Source organism: Peromyscus leucopus, chromosome 12 (assembly GCF_004664715.2).
Source record: "Peromyscus leucopus breed LL Stock chromosome 12, UCI_PerLeu_2.1, whole genome shotgun sequence".
NCBI lineage: Eukaryota > Metazoa > Chordata > Mammalia > Rodentia > Cricetidae > Peromyscus > Peromyscus leucopus.
Genome location: NC_051073.1, coordinates 45,305,238 through 45,323,664, shown reverse-complemented (window position 1 = coordinate 45,323,664; position 18,427 = coordinate 45,305,238).

Here is an 18,427-nt window from a genome sequence, read left to right as displayed (position 1 = left end):
GGAAATGGAAGTAGACATTTTCTGCTTTCTAAACCAATATTAAGATTGTATTAAAGGGAGGGGGCAGACCTGGGAAGACTGGGAGGTGAGAGCAAATGGGGTGCATGGATGGCCTTCAAGTGGTTTTTAAAATTATCCTGGTGAAGTTTTTAGGTCAATTATGTATCTTGACTAACTTTACAAATAAATTTGTTAAAAAATAAAACAAACAAACAAACAAAAAACCTACCAGGCAGCTGCAAGCTCCCTAACATGGATGTGGTGATATATTGCTTATAACCTAAGAAATAAAGCTTGCCTGAAGATCAGAGGACAGAGCTAGCACAGAGTTAGCCATAGAGGTCAGGCAGTGGTGGCACACACCTTTAATTCTAGCACTCAGGAGGCAGAGGCAGAGATCTGTCTGGATCTCTGTGAGTTCAAGGCCACGCTGGGCTACACGAGATAAATGCAGTCTAAAAGAGAAACAGAGCTAAGCAGTGGTGGCACCCAACTCAGCACGACAAACCTAACAGACTAGAAGTGAGACAGGAAGTATTCTGGCAGAAAAAATAAAGAGGAGACAAACTCAGGTCTTTTCAGGCTCTTGCAGGCTGAAGAGTTGGTGAGTTAAGAGGTGGATTACACTGGTTCTCTGATCTTTCAACTTTCACCCTGATATCTGGCTCTGGGTTTTTATTATAAGACCATTTAGGATTTGTGCAACACATGGCAGTCTGGTTTTAATGTGTATTTCTGCATTGGACCTGTATAGTTGGAGCAGAAAATCACACAGGACTTTTCTACCTCTATTTTTATATCTGTGGACACTTGCCCAATTTTATGTGTAGTTAAAACTTAGACCATTTGAATGTAGACACACAGACATGACTTTGAGTAGAGAATGTCTGCCTATTGACCACAGTTCTAAGTTTAGCTGATTGCTCAAACTATCCCAGCTGTTGTAGTCTTCCAATAAAGGAAAAAAATAGAAAATTAGCTTAGTAAGCTATGTCTTTTTGGGGTCACGGCATTGGATATGTGGTGCGTCCCCGCCTTGAATTCTTAAGGAGTCAGATGACTCAATTTACAACTTTAGCAGTTTTATACCACCAATCGTTGAGCTTTGCAAATCTAAAAGCCACAATCCCACAGCTTGGCTCTACTGCCCTGTGGTTAGGAAGGCAGTGATTGCTAGTGCCTGGTGAGGCAGCCAATAGAAATGAGTGAGGTTAAACTGATGGATGAACTTGTGGAAAAAGGTTTACATTTCAATCTCACTTCAATAAGTCCAGTTCTCTTTCTTAATGATACAAGGTGGGACTTCCATTGTGGAGAGAATAAACCAATACCCTGTTTTTTTGTGTGTGTGTCAAAGTTTGTGTAATAATGGGAATTGCTAAATTTGAAGTGCTTTCCATTATACAACAAGACAATCTTGGGCTTTATCCTTTGATGCACTCCCTTTCTCATCCTCATTCCCCCAAAGGACGTGGAAACATCTCTTTAAACAATCAGGGTTTACCAAATATTATTAATCCAAACTGATCATTTTCTGCATATACCAAAGAGAAAATTAGTGAAGAAAAGCCAAAGTCATCTTATGTTACCTACCAGCAACTAACATTACATGTGTTGAGAGATCACTTTCTAAACAAGTATGTTGGGAAGATATTTTTCCTTTACAAATCTTGTATTGTGAAATAATTTATGCTCATTAGTTGGTCTTGGTTTTTATTTGCAGTTCAAATACAGTTAAGGGCAATATCTTAAGGCTTATCCTAATAGAAAATAAGAAATGTCTCTGATTTTAGTAGAAATGCTTTGAGTTTCTCTCTCTTCAGTATGATGTGTGCTTAGTATAATTACCTTTGTAATGTTTCTATAAACCCCTTTTTGTATGCTTTCTCTCTCCAAGACTTTTATAAAGGTTAGATTTTATCAAAGGCCTTTTCTCTTTCTAGTGCGATAATATTTTGGATTATTTTATTTCCTTGTCTCTTAGTCTAATTTATGTGGTAGATTACATTTATTGACTTACACATGCTGATCCATCCCTGTATCTCTTGAATGAAATCAACTTGATCATGGTGGACAACCTTTTGGTTGTGTTCTTAAATTCAGTTTGCAAATACTTTAGTGGGATATGTTTGCATTTATGTTCATACAAGATATTGATCTATGTTTTCTTTTTTTGTTGAGTCTTTGGTTTTGGTCCCAAGGTACAGTGTACTCTTACAAAGATCTTGGAAATGTTTCGGTTTCTATTTGTAGAATAACTTGAGGAGTATTGGTGTTAACTCTTCTTCAAAAGACTGTTAAAATTCTCTGTGAATCCATCAGATCCTGGACCTTTACTTCTACATCACTAGGGGTTATGGGCCTGTTAAATTGTTTATGTACTCTTAACTTTGATAGGTCACACCTGTCAAAAAATTCATTTTTTTCTTTTAGATTTTCCAGTTTGCTAAAATACAGATTTTTAAAGTATTTAGATATGATTCTCTGAATTTTTGTGGTGTCTATTATCTCTCCCTTTCCCTCTAATTTTATTAATATGGATAATTTCTTTCTTTGGCTTAATGACTAAAGGTCTGTCAACATTGTTGATTTTCTCAAAAAGTCAACACATGATTTATTAATTCTTTGCATTTTTCTTGTTTCTATTTCATTGATTTCAGTCCTAAGTTTGATTATTTCATCCATCTACTTTTTTGTAGTGTTATTTCTTCTTCTTAGCTCTTTTAAGTGTACTGTAGGTCCATAGAGCTATGAGCTTACCTTTTAGAACTGATAACTTTTAACTTCAGAACTGGTAACTTCATATGTCACAAATGTTTGGTTATGTTGTGTTTTCATTTTTATTAAGCTCTAAAATGTTTTATTTTCCTTCTTGGTTTCTTTCTCAACCTGATTTTCATTCACTTGCGAGTTGTTCAGCTTCCATGAGTTTGGCTGTACTTTCTGTCATTTTTGTTTATTGTTGATAACCAGTTTTAATCCATGGAGTTCAGACAGAAAGCACAGTATTATTTCAGTGTTCCTATATTTGTTAAGACTTGATTTCTGTCACAATACGTGATCAATTTTGTACAAAGTTCCATCAGCTACGGAGACGAGTTTTCTTTAGTGTTTTAGTGGAACGTTCTGTGATGCCTATTAAGTCCATTTGATTTATGAAATTATTTAACTCCAGCATTTTTGTTTATTTTTTGTCTGGATGACCTGTCTAATAGTGAGAATAGGCTATGGATGTCACTCAGTATTAGTTCAGTATGATCAATATGTGAGTTTTAGATATAGTAGTGCTTCTTTCATAAAATTGGGTGCTCTTTCATTTGGTGCATAAGTGTTTAGAATTACTATATCTGATTGGTCAATTTTTTCCTTTAATTGATATGTAGTGCTCTTCTTGATCTCTTCTGGTTAGTTTGGACTTGAAGTCTATTTTGTCAGATATTAATATAGCCATACCTAATTGCTTCATGGTTCTATTTGTGTAGAATCCCTTTTGCCATGCTTTTATTTGAAAGTGATATCTAACTTAGATGGTAAGGTGTATTTCTGGAATGCAGCAAAAAGATGGATTCTATTTTCTAATTTAAACTATTAGTCTGTGTCTTTATATTGGGAATTGACACCATTAATATTAGGAGTTGTCACTGAGAAGTGTTTATTAATTTGTGTTCTTTTGTTGTAGTTGGATTTTTCCTCTTTTGTTTAACTGTTCCTGCTGAGAAAACACTAAAAAAAAATAAATAAACCTAAAGAATTCTGAGGTATTTTTTTTTAATTCCTAGGGCCAGTATTTGGCTAATGTATGACAAACAAAACAAAAGTCATGCTGAGCTCAACAAGAGAACAGCCTTTTTCTCTTAAATATTAATACTAAAGGCTCTTCATTAAGCAGTGACTTTTCCAAAATGACCTGACAGATTGATCACCCCTATTTTAAATGGCTACAATATACACATATAATAAATATCAGAGTTAGTTGCTTGTCATAGGATTTTATCACTGCAACAAGAAAGTAACTAATCCCAGGGTTAAACTCAAATGGATATAACTGTGCCAACAAAGGATAGGGCTTTAGTTCATCTTAATCAATCTAATAAAACCCTAATTACCAAAACACATGTCAGTCTACTTCCTGTGTGAAGACTGTTGGAAGAAACATACCATTATTAAAGCCCATACACATATGCACAAGTTCTAGTATTTGAGTCGGAAAGGGGACTTGTCTCAAAATTTAACCAAACTTAGCATTGCATAGTCTGAGATATTTCTCAGCCAAGCTAACTTTATAATCTACATATAACCACTTTTCACACCCTTTTGTGAAACCCTGCTCAACATTCATGCTGTCAATGTTCCTGCTGCCAACACTGTCAGTGCACTTTGCTACCAGAGATTAAAGGCTGGCTACAAATAATTTCCAATGAATAACTCTAATTAGACACTAAAGTTGGCATATTTCCTACAATCTGAAATTAGATCACAGAGTTGAGTTGACATGAAACAGCCCTATTAACGCCACAGACTTCCAAGTCCTGTTTGCTTGGGGGAAATTACTGTTTTGAACTTTATCTACTATCTGAAGAAGTCTGTAGTCAGAGGTAATAAAAAAAAAAACACATAGAACTGGACTTTGACACTGATTCTCTTCTGTTGCTAAAAGTTCTCTAAAGAAACTCATAAGACTAATAGTCCCACAGGATATTTAACATACTCTGGTATTTTAATAAATAAGAGAAAAAGGTCACTAAAAAATGTAAAAAAAAAAAAAAAGAGGAATGAGGTTTACCTAACATGCATACAACCCTGCATTTAATTTTTAGAAACATCAACCAAAAAAGTTTCTAATTCTTCATGTCTACATGATTTCTGTAACAAAAACTATTTTGATGATGCTATTAGTATAATTAATATATTAGCCTTTAATTAATAGATGCATTTCTAGATCTGAATGCTATCCATTTGAGGCTTAACATTCAAGTATACTTCAGTTTGTGAAACGGAACACATGTCATTCTTTGGTGCATATGTGGGAAAGGCTGCTTAATAACATCTGGTGCCATTTCTCAGCATCCCTGGGCTATCCCCCTCTGAGGTAGTACATTTCCAGGCAGCACCTGTGATTCATCACCTGCTCCTGCATCATAAATAAGCAGCTTATGTGGATGCTATTGTTTTAAGGTCCTGGATGTTGTCTGCTATCATCAGCTGCTGTGTGACTGATCTGCTGATAGTTGACATGCCAGATGTCTGGTATAGCCACACATACACTTCTGCAGTTTCTCTGGGGTAAAATTAATTATTCTGTTCCTTCAACATAAATGGAGCAATAAATACAAAGGATAGGCATGGGAAATTGGTAAAAACTCTGGACATAGAGAATGTTTTACATTCAAGTAATAAGGGACTTTTCTTTTAGCTGTTGAAATTAATCAGCATCTGGCTTAAAGTCCCCTATCAATGGTACTTTCAATAATCTATAAATAACTCTACCTTAGAAATAGTGTGATAACATATCATTCTGGAGAGATTATGATTGCTTTGAAAGTCTGTACCCTAAACTGGTGGTTGGCTTTTAAACTACAGTTAGAGAGACTAGCAAAGTTTGGCAGTTCCTTTCCCGAGAAGTTTTCTTGAGTATACCAAGTCTAAAATATAGTTAAGAAGAGTAAATACATGAAATTTATAGTTTATAGTTTTATTTATTTAGCAAATTATTTAACAAATTACCAGTTGTAGCAATGATAAAATAATTGACTTACTTAATTTCACAAATTTGTGTAACATATCTTAAAGTGATTAATAAATATTTGAACCAGAATAACACTGTTACTTGCCCATGCATGACGTTTAGCTAAATTTTGCATTATCTAAACTATGCATTCACATAAACCAAAAATATAAGTTACCCATTTCTATTACAGTGAGGATGAAAGTGAGGAAGTAAAGAAACCCAACTTTTGAATTTAGTGATTGACACAAACATAATAATTCTATTTTCTTTTTGAGGTATAGTGTTAATTAATAGATCTAAGTTGAACACTTGAAATTTTTCAGTATCGAGTGGAATGTAGAATCAAATTCCCAACTTGTATGTGGGAACACACACATATTAGAAAGTTTCAAGTTAAATTTTCTAATAGTCATACATGGGAGATTTCATAACATTTGCAACTTAAGTGTATTTAACAAAAATTAAAATAATTTGGTTTATGGCCAGGTGGGAATGGGAAGGTATACTAGCTGTAGTCAGAGTTCTCCAGAAAAATAGACCAGTTCTCTCTCTCTCTCTCTCTCTCTCTCTCTCTCTCTCTCTCTCTCTCTCTCTCTCTCCCCCATCCCACTTCTCTGTAAACATAAATAGATCTATTTCATTTAATTGGCTAACACAATTGTCCAAGTTCACACTCTGTGGCCAGGAAGCTGTCTTGAATACCTTGAATAGCTTGATGGAAACTGACAGTGCACTATTGATGCAGAATTTCTTTCTGAGAACAATCTCAGTCTCACTCTTAAGGATTTTTATCTGATTGAATGAGTCCTAGCCACACTAAAAAGGGTCATCTCAACTACTTAAGGTTAACCACCTCTACAAAACAGCCAATCATGACAACGCTTAAGTTCTTATTAGATCAAAAAACCAGCTCATCCAAGTTAACACATAAAACCATTACAGAGCATTAAAAACTACTCTAGTGTCCAGGTGAGCATCTCCCTTCCATGAAACACAATACATACATGACAAAAATTTCACCCACTTCAGTGGCTTAAGTTCCTCTGTATGTTTCAGTAGTAAATCTTTTATTTTAGAGAATTTTTGTATAAAGATACCATGCCACTGTATTTAACAAGCATAGTTCTTATGTTTCTATGGGAACAAGAAAATAGTCTGTGGAAATGAAAGAGTGAGAAATAAGCTTCTAAACTGAAGAGAAAAATGCTTTTTCCAGGAACTGGAGAGATGGTTCAGCAGATAGGAGTACTAGCTGCTCTTTCAGAAGATCTGGTTCAATTCCCAGCACCCACATGGAGCTTTACAATCTAACTCCAGTTCCAGGAGATCCAATATCCTCTTCCAGCCACTGTGGTCAGTGCCCATTCATGGTACACTTACATAAGTGCAGGCAAATCTCTCATACACAAAAATAATAAATTAAACAAAATGTTCAAAATGTTTCTTCCCATAGTGGGACCATGTCCTACTCTAGTGTTACTTTACGACTGGAGATGGATTTGCTCCATTTATTTCTACCCACTGAGATATTTTCTAGTGATGTGATCTTGGAGTCCTTGTGAAATGAACACAACAGTATTTCTAGCTCCAAGCTTGCTGGAAAAGCAATCTGTGCTATAAAAAAGACTTACAAGATTAGAGAGGAGGAGCAGAGAAAACAGTCCTGGAGGTGCAGTTTGCTGTCTACTGAGCTCACGTTTTCAAGTTGCAATCCTGCATCTGGCTACCTAAGTCTGTGAACTAAAGCCATTTGGGAAACCAATGATGACAGGGCTGAGAATAAGCTGTTACAGGAAGCTGATGCTGAGGCTTCATTTTTACTGGATTTTAAGAAACTGGCATTCCATGATGGTTTTGGTAAGTCAAAAAAAAAAAAAAAAGATTGGCCCTTCAGCACACAATGTTTGGTGAAAGCTCTCAGAAATATCTGTGACAGGAATTTATTTCCAGACTTAAAAAAAAATCGTTTTATTTTTAATTTTATCAAAATTCATCCTATTACATTCTCCAGAAAATAGTATCAATTCTTTCTCTTGGTCTTTGGACCTTTATTATCTGCTAATGCTTTTGTCTTCCTAGTCAAAAATGAGAAACTGGCCCATAAGGACTCATCTTGTCTGTACACCAAGAACTACAGCAGTACTGGGCACAAATTCGGTGGTTGGTAATTATGGGTGAGATGAATGTTTGCAAGGGTGAGCAACAGGAAGAAAACCCAAGATGGAAAATGACCATGTTATTTTTATACTAGATTGAATGAACAAAGCTAAACATGTTCATAGACTCTTCTATAGAAAAGATTTACAATGTTCTGACCCTTTAAAATGTTATGCATAGTATATCGAGCATTTTGTCTCTTTGTTTCAATACAGATTTTAATTGAGAGTTGTAAATCAGACATGATGAAGACATAGAGTGATGGAGGAGAAGAAAAGAAAAAGGTTTGCCTTGCAAACAACACATTCTGAAAACAATAATCAGCAAAGATGCTCTTTGTCGACAAACACTGGGGACATGTATCACCTTTGTTAGCAGTAAACAAAATTAAGAATGGAGAGTTATATATAGCAATTGCAATTTTATTGGCACTGTAATTTTGAGAATTTATTTAATGCCCCTTCCCCACAAAAAGAAACAAAAAAAAAACCTATAAGGACAAAGAATAAACTTTGACTCGACTCATTTTTCAGTAAAAGGGAGACCTGTAGGTCCCTGGCCCCATTTTGGGTAACTGTTGCCTTGCTTACTGACCTTGACTTTGATATCCTCCCTGCTGGGGGATGGTCTGTATGTCAAATTGCTCTGATTGGTCAATAAATAAAACACTGATTGGCCAGTGGCTAGGCAGGAAGTATAGGTGGGACTAACAGAGAGGAGAAAAGAAAGAACAGGAAGGCAGAGGGAGACACTGCCAGCCACCGCCATGACAAACAGCATGTGAAGATGCCGGTAAGCCACGAGCTACATGGCAAGGTATAGATTCATAGAAATGGATTAATTTAAGATATAAGAACAGTTAGTAAGAAGCCTGCCATGGCCATACAGTTTGTAAGCAATATAAGTTTCTTTGTTTACTTGGTTGGGTCTGAGCGGCTGTGGGACTGGTGGGTGACAGAGATTTGTCCTGACTGTGGGCAAGGCAGAAAAACTCTAGCTACACCTCCCTATGCTAATTCCCAGCCTGGTTCCAACTTCCTGAATGCTTAAGGAAAGATCCTTGTCTGTGTATCCTGCATAATGGGCTTTAACAGCTTAGATGCAAGATTGTAAAATATCCATAGCGAACTTCTGCCCTCTGGGCTTCTCCCATTGTGCTGTAAGCCTGTATTTAAGACCTCCTCCCTCCTTCAATAAACGACATTGGGCATTAAATTAAAAAAAAATAAAAAAGAATAGGCTTTGAGCTGCTATCTATGGTCCAATGATGCTTTGTTCCAGTGGTTTCTTTCAAATAAGCTTGGTGTTTTCTTCTGGCATGTGAGGTGATATCTCTTTTCTTGACTTCTTGACAAAAAAGAAAAAGAGAATCTTCACATAACTCGCTAATTTCCATGCTATGCCTCACCGACCCCAACACCATGTCTCATCACTTTTGTTGAAATGTGCTGACACATCACATCAGCTTGTCATAAAACATAGACCCAGGAAACTCAAACAATGCCAATAATTATCAGTCTTTCAGGATAAGTAATTTGCATTAATCTGGAGAAGATCAAAAGAGATGTGTGGGACTGGGTGGAAAGGGGAGGGGGGCAGGAAGGGAGAGAACAAGGGAATCTGTGGCTGTTATGTAGAACTGAATAGTATTGTAAAATAAAATAAAATAAAAAATAAAGGCTATCAACTTTGGAGCTACATAGATCTCAACTTGAACTCTCAATCCATGAACAACTATGCCACCTTGACTAAATTATTCCCAACTTGGAATCATTTATTTTCCCACCTCAAGTAGTAATTAAAATACATAAACTGAAGTCACTCTATTTAATATTGTTTGAATGTAAAGCAGCTAGCATCAATTCTAGCCCATGATAGTTCTCCAGCCAATGTCCATTTCCCTTCTTTGTACTCTCATTCATAACTTTGCTTACAAAAGCCTACCTCTGCTTTCAGATTCCTGCTGAATTTGTCCACTACTTTGATTGGCAGTACTTGTAGCAAATTCAACTGAACATGGCAGGATGCCTTTTAACTTTGATGTAGTCTTTGTTCCTCTTGGAAGACATAGTTCTTTTGAGACTATTAAAATATGATACTTTTCATTCTTCAAGGAGCATTGCTAGACCCTTATCAATAATTCAGCTCTTGTGTTCTCTGTGTTGGCAGACCCAAATTTAATCTCACTTTAAAGATAGACTTTTTTTGTTTGTTTTAATTTTGCAAACACAATCTTAAAAATGGCAATAATAAATCTTTCTTTTTGACTCATTTTTTCCATCTTCAAGAAAAATAAAAGGTGATGTCTACATGAAATGCTATATCTAATAATGGTGTGCTTTGGAAATTACTCTCCAGATCTCCCAGTACAATTTCCACATATGTCATTTGACAATGTATTTGTTGCCTGGCTTTTAATCTATGTCATTTTCTTATTTCCTAAAAGACTTGAACTCATTTGTCAAATCTTGTGTGTGTACAGAAAGTTGAACAATATGTTCACATAGCTTCTTTTCATTTCACACTAAATGAATGGCCAAATTCTAGAGTTCCTTTATAGATTTTACAAGAAATATTTCATGGTGTTTGGAGTTAGTTTTGCCAAAGTCTTAATATTTTATAAGTGAAGGTAGCATGAAGGGTGGAAAACTCTGAAACATTTACTCTTTCTTATGCAACAATAAGCTTGCTTTAGACTAAACATTCATGGTCCTCTGATATTTATGATGAAATCCTGACCTATAAGGTAATGGTTAGGAGGTGGGGCTTCACAGGTGAGATGACCATAAAAGAAAACTAGCTGTCTACATTGGAATTAGTGTCATTACAAAAGAGGCCACAGAAGGATGATGGTTTGTTCTACTGTGTGAGGTGACAGTAAAAAGACAGCTACTTGAGAACCAGGAAGTGAGTTGTCACCACACACTCAAATTGTCAGCACACTGATCCTGGGTTTTCTCAGCCCTCATAACTGTGAAAAATAAGTTTCTGTCCTTTAAAGTAAAAGATTAGTAACACTGTGTTGTATCATTAAAACCATACTAAAAGTCTTTGCCATATATAGTGAAGGAGAATCATGCATGCTTTTAGAGTAACTTAGTTTTACCATATGTAATATGAATGGACAAGAATATATATATATATACAAACACCTATTCTTACACACAACATTAGCCTGGCACTCCAAACAGATGACTAGCTTTCCAGAACAGTCATTAAACCTGTATGGAAAAGTGCTAATTTATATCCTAACAATAACTCCCTACCTAAAATGTTGAGTATAGCTAAATATTGATAATGAATGTTTGTTTGAGAATGTGGCTTTGCACATGATCAAAGGTTTTAATGGAGCTTTTCCTTGTGGTACTCTGAAGACACATAATGCCTTTCATGGGACTCCCTGATAGGAGAGGCTCATGTGAAATTTACTACATGTCCTGAAATATCATTTTCTGTTTTATTTACTGAAATATACCTTTCACCTTGGAGTTTCCTACTTACTTTCAAAGTTTTGTTTTTTTAAAGACTGTAATTTAATAATTTAATAATTTAATAGCATTTCTCTCTTCCCATTCTTCCCTCCTAGTAATACCATGAGCTATACCATAAAGTCTCACCAACGTAATTGCCCAAATGTGAGTTGGACAAAGACATCAGTGAACTTTCAAAATGCTTAAATGAAATATACAAATTCCAAGAGCAGACAGTAATCACTTGAGGAAGCATACTCTCATGGCTCATGAGTACAAAATGGTCTGATTAGCAGAAATCAGATTCTAGCATGATGCATTGATCAAATAATGAATAGATTTTCTTAGAAACCAAAAGAATCACTAATCCCTAAGCAGAAGCTGTCTCGTTCCTTGATTACACTGTCTTTGTAGTATAATTGACTGAAGACAACTCCAAACACATGGTTCACCTGAGTCATAGGATTCGTGGGACTATAAGAACAGGAGACAGAGGCAAAAGGTCAATATGCTGTATATTAAAAAGAAACACCTGGACACCTGCAGAAAGGAAGAGATAATTGTTTTGTCAAACTCTTGCAAAGTTTAATATTGTGAAGAAAGTTAGACCTATTTGAAAATTTTCTTACAGCCTGGAACCTCTCCTTTGTCTTCCATTTTATCTTTTATTGTTTAATAGAAATGCCATTTTATTAAAGCTCATATTGTAAATATTTCTGTAATCCCTTCAGATAAATAAATGCCCGATTTTCTTGTATTATGAAATATTATTTTTGAAGTTATGAACCCATAATGGGGGAAAAATAGAAGAATTTGATGCTGAAAGGGTATAGACTGTTGAAAGCAAATTAATTGATCAGTTTAATGTCTGAGAATACTGAGCAACAGCATCTTTTGTTGTCTCGTGGAGTATACAATCCTTTCGGAAAGACAATAAAAACTGAAACAATATTCAGCAGAGGACAGGAAACTTTTTTTCTACAAAAGATCAGAAAGTAAATTGTTGCTTTGCTTATCCTAGAGACAGGCGTGACTGGCATCTATTCTCCCTGTGCAGGGTACCAACAACAGAACATCAACAACAACACAGTTCACCTAAGTGTGTCATAGCCAATGAGGGCACGGCAGTTCCTTATGATAGTGTCGGTGGGAGTGAGTGACTCAACACAGCTGCGTCAATGAGTTGTTCACCATACTAGGCATGATGACTTCATGGAAACTCATGTGGAGTCCTGCTCTCAGTTACTTGTTTACTTCCTTTCTAATCTCGCCTCTCAAGACTAACCATAGCATGGGGGCAGGGATAATGTAGAGACTATCAGGTGAAGATCCTGTCATGCCCCCTCTCTCTTTTTATCAGGAAATGGAAAATGACCCATTACTACAACCATAAACCTCACTTTCACCAATTATTTTGCTTTTGCCCTCATCATGAGGATGAGACCAGGCGGTTTTAAAGGTTACCACAGCACCCTTGCTCCATGATGGCTGATGGCTCTATCATGCCCAGAGGGAATCACTTTACTCCAGTATAGTAGTAGTCTGTTCAAGCCTGGAAGAAAATTATATATGACATATCCATCTATTTCAAAAGATCGAATTCACTTCCTGAACCTTCTTTGGTTTGACTCACTTGTCTTGAATGGGTCACAAATGGTGACAGGGTAACTGTGGGCCAATATAACATTCATTTGGAGAATTTCCAAGCCAAGAGAAAGCATCCTGAGATAGGAGGCTATTTAAGTGTATGGAGAACTGTGACTCTTTCTGATAGAATAGATGATCCAGCAACAACAGCTCCCACAGCTCCTGTGTCTCCTCCAGAGCTCATATATCTCAACCTAATTGGACAGAGACACCTCATATTGCGGCTTATTGTATGACTGAGATGCCATCTCTTAGTATCTGAAGCTGAGTTCTCCAAAAAGAGGAGGTGATCCTGAACAATAGTGGAGGTTAGGGATAGACTAGAAACACAGTTATAGGAGCAGAATGAGAGACAAGAACTTTACAGGATTCTCAGGTTTGCTTCCTGAGGTGCACACTGATGGTCTGGTCAGTGTGGGCATCCATAGGCCACGGTGATCTACGATGTTCTCACAGTGTTACTGATATGATACAACTGACATACAAAGCTAATATTGTAACAATTTGCCTTCCCTGCATATTTTTCACCATTTTCTTTCCCTGAGAATGATGATTCTGGCTGGTGGGATGGTATCTCAATATATTATTTTATTTCTCTGATGACCAAATATATTTTCATGTACTTATAGGCAATTTCTATTACTGAAGTTTTCAAAACTATCTAGAAAAAGAAACTGGAATACTACTTTTAAAAACAGTATAGAGGTTCTCAAAAACTCAACCTTCCATATGGTCTGTTCACAATTTCCACACAGCTAAAGCAGCCCATGTTTCCATGAAGAGATTAACATACAAAGAAAATATAATATAAAAGGAATAATGGGGATTATATTATCAAAGCATACCATATATATGTACAAACATACATTTTTACATAAATTCACTAATAAAAATATTTTTATAAATAAGGTATGCATTGAATCTAAAGGAAAATAATAAAATTGAACCAAAAAAAGGAGAGAAAAAATGTTCACAATTAGTAAGAAAAAAGTTTAAAAATAAAATCATGAGTAAGAAAATATTGAATGGATACATGTCAAGAATTTTACTTAGCCAATTTACCTCATTCATTATTTAAGAAATGTTTGATATTTAATAAAAAAGAGTAAGTTAATAACTATGTAGAAACATTAAGGAATATGAACATGAATGTGCTGAGAGATTATAAGAGTAGATTCTTCAATAGGTTAGAGTTAGATCCCATCACCACAGCACAAGAACCACCTCTATTTCTATGAACAGAAATTATGTATCACTATTATCCCTCCTCATGTTACTCCCACAGTATTGCAAAATACTTAAGAACAATGTGATGTCGTGATAATTGTCCACTCACAGAATTCGCAATCAGTAGTAGTAAGCCTCTAGACACACCTGTGAAGGATTGTTAGCCTCTGAGTGGGCCTGCGAGAAAGCACTAGTTTAGGTTAACTGGTATAGGAAGACTCACACTAAACAGGGAGACACTCTTCCCTGAGTTTGGTTCGTGAACTCTACAAAGAGGAGAGAAGCTGCAGGGCACAAACTTCCATTGTTTCTGCTCCTTGGCAGCACAGGCAATGTTCCAGGCTGCCTCAAGCTTTTGCTGTTATGACTTCGCTGCAAATAATGGACTGATTGTCCCTGGCACTGTGAGCCAAAATATACCCTTCCTTCCTAGGATTGCTTTGTTCTAGAAATTTTTATCAGCACAACAAGAAAAGAGAACCAAGACAGAAAATAAAGATGCACATTCTTAAAGTCAGATAACCCGGGTGGGTTCTGCAGATATTAACAAAAGCCCTACTATAAATGCACTCATAATAATGTCTTCCATTTCAAATCTTGTTGCGGTGAGCTCTCGCACAGGAAGAAGAACCATGGAGATCATTCAGAAACATTATTGAGCGCTCTGATCAAGGAGAGGGGAGGTGAGGGGAGGACTAAACTGCAGCTGCTATATAGGATCAGCACGTGCTACTGTGATTGGTCTGCAAATGCTAGACGGGAGCACGGATAGCTGAGGACATAAGGCAATTACCATACTCGTGCATCATAGCAAATAATGATGTTACAGCTAGCTACAGGAAGCACGCATCTTTGAATAGTGCTTACATCTTGTGTCTGATAAGGTAAATGAAACTGAAAACAACATGTTAGAGATCCGCTTTAGTGATACTTAAGTGATTTGCCCAGTTCTTCATCTTCTGACCTTTGTAAAAACATTTATTTATTTTTTATTTATTTTTTTTTTTTTTTTTTATTTATTTATTTATTAGATATACAGTGCTCTGCTTATGTGTATGCCTACAAGCCAGAAGAGGGCACCAGATCTCATTACAGATAGTTGTGAGCCATCATGTGGTTGCTGGGAATTGAACTCAGAACCTCTGGAAGAACAGCCAGTGCTCTTGACCTCTGAGTCATCTCTCCAGCCCCATCTTCTGATTTCTTAAGAATTGGTACTTATATGAGAGTTCTATCATGACAGTTAGGGTGTTTGGCCATCCCACCACCAGAGCAGGTCAGTTTGGGCTTTCTCTCGACCATTGCCAGTAGTCTGTTGTGGAGGTATCTTTGTGGATTTCTGGGGACCTCTCTAGCACTTTGTTTCTTCCTATTCTCAGGTGGTCTTCATTTATCACGGTCTCTTATTCCTTGTTCTCCCTCTCTGTTCTTGACCCAACTGGGATCTCCCACTTTCTAAGCTCTCTTTCCCCCGAACCTTGCTCTTCATTACTCCTCCCCTCTTCCAGTTTGCTCATGTAGATCTCATCCATTTCTCTGTCATTGGGTGATCCCTGTGTCTTTCTCTCATCCAATGACTGATGGAAGCAGATGCAGAGATCCATGGCCAGACCCCAGGTGGGGAGCTCCAGGAGTCCAATCATCGAGAGATAGGAGGGATTGTATAAGTGAGAGATGTTGAGACAATGATTGGAAAAAGCACAGGGAAAATAGCCAAACTAGTGGAAACACATGAACTATGAACCAATAGCTGAGGAGCCCCATGGAACTGGATCAGGCCCTCTGGATAAGTGAGACATTTGATTAGCTTGAACTATTTAGGAGGCCCCCAGGCAGTGGGACTGGGACCTGTCCTTAGTGCATGAACTGGCTTTTTGGAGCCTGGGGCCTATGCTGGGACACTTTGCTCAGCCTGGGTGAAGGGAGGAAGAGACTGGACCTGCCTTGACTGAAACTACCACGCAGAGCTGAATCTCCAGGGGAGTCCTTGCCCTGGAGGAGATGGGAATGGGGTGGATTGGGGGGAGGGGGGAGGAAGGGCGAGAGGAGGGAGGAAAGGGGAATCTATGGCTGATATGTAAAATTAAATTAATTGTAAAATTTTAAAAAATAAATAAATAAAAAATAAATTAAAAAAGGAATTGCTACTTGTAATAAGTTGTTTCTATTGACTGTGGACCCTCTTTACATCACAGTAAAGTAACAACAGCAATAGTAGTAGTAACAAATAGTAACACTAAATCATTCAAAATAATCTATAACAATTTATAGATGCTGCTGGTCAATTTTCATTTCCATAACAGAATTCCCGAGGAAATTACTTGACTCCATGTTTCAGAGGTTTGGGGGCAAGCTTAGCTGGACCCATTGACTTGGACCTGTGTTGGAATAAAGCATCATGGCAGCTTGATCATATGGCAGAAGAAATTGTTTACTTCATAGTGGCCATAAAACAAAAAGACTGAGAAAAGGAGAAACCAAGGTTAAAAAAAAAAAAAAAAAAGACCTTTTAAGATGAAGCTCCAGAAAGTTTTTACCACCCTGCAATTCCTATCCCTCCCACGTATTTCATTCTATAAAAATTCTATCAGTGGGTTAATCTATTGATGTGGTGAGAGTCTTCAGCAATTCAGTCTTTATTCTAGGACCCTACCTCTGAGCACTGGACCCAACCATGCCTTTGGAAGGATATGCCAAACCGCAATACTAAGGATCTAGATGAAAAAATAGAGGTGCAGAAGAGTAGAACAGTTGACCCATGCATGCACCGCTCTTCACGGTCTTCTCTTGCATTAAAAGTCCAGTAGGCTTTCTTTCCACTACAACAGGGCACAGTGGGCATGTCTTCCTGCGTGTTATTCTCTCTAAATTCTCCTCCCCCCCCAAAAAAAAAGATACTCTCCCTCCTCTGAGGAGCAGCTGTGGACAGTTTGTGTGGCAAACTGAAAAATGCAAATATTATCTTAGGGTTATTCAAATTCAGGGATTTATTATTATTATTTTGAGAAAAACCAAGAGAATAAAACATGTGCTGCCTGACAAAGAACAAGCTCCTGGGCTTATGCAAAGCAAGTCTCCCTACTTAGGACCCTGGGAGTAGAAGGCAGAAGACCAGTTGGGAGATAATTTAAGGGAAAACAGCCCAGCCAGTTGTTCTAATGGTAAGCAATTAGAATAAAGAGCCATTAATTCCCAAACCTCTGGTCCCAGGAGCTGTGCTGAATTCTAACGAACCTTCTGGATACAATTTTCATAAGTATATAGCCTTATTGTTCTGTTTTTACACACATACACACACATACATATACATATATATGTATATATATGTGTGTAATATTCTCAAATAAACTCTCATTAAGTGAGGCATTGTTCTGGCCTCTTCTGTACAACCAAATGACCCCACAAATGGCAATCACACTCTCATTTATCTTGAATTTCCCATGTGAATTTTTCCAGTGATTTATTCTTAATGAGTCTTCAGCAATGGTATGTTAATAAGTTAGACATGAAAGTTGCTTATGAAGAAATTTCCAGATATATGGGGTGAAAACATTTTGTTGTTTAATTTTATTAAAGATCCACAACATAAAAAAACAAATCCTAAAGTACCAAAGTGATTCGTTTGTGTTAAGCTACTATTTTTACAGTGATTTCAAAATGACCAATGTTAGTATATGTTGTGCATGCTTTGAATACTGATAGTAAGATGAGCATTGGCTAACAATATGGTCACACTATGCTGTGATCCTTTTGAGAGTTTCTTTTAAGGATAATGCATTTGCACCATTTTAGAGGTCAGGATCATCATTGCTATGTTCTGAGCACTAAAATGGAAATAAGGAATGCATTATTTACTTTTTATCCTGGGACTGATTGAGGATTTAAAAGGCCTACCCTTGTAATTTTGTCTTTAAAATAATGAACAGTAAATTTGAAGACACTTGACACTAGATTAGGGTATGAGAGACATGGAGACAACCAGAAACTGGCCTCAGGCAAGGGCTGAGTGTGGGAATGAATCATGTTAGGACAGAATTAACCCCCCACATGCATTCAGCCTTCATCATTGCCTCAGCATCACAGCATCCACAGCAGCTCCCCAAGATTCATAGTGAAATTAATACAGAGTGAAAAGGATGCCCTTTCCCAATTAATCATACAGGTTCCCCCCTGTTCTCTATTAGAAATATTCTCTTCT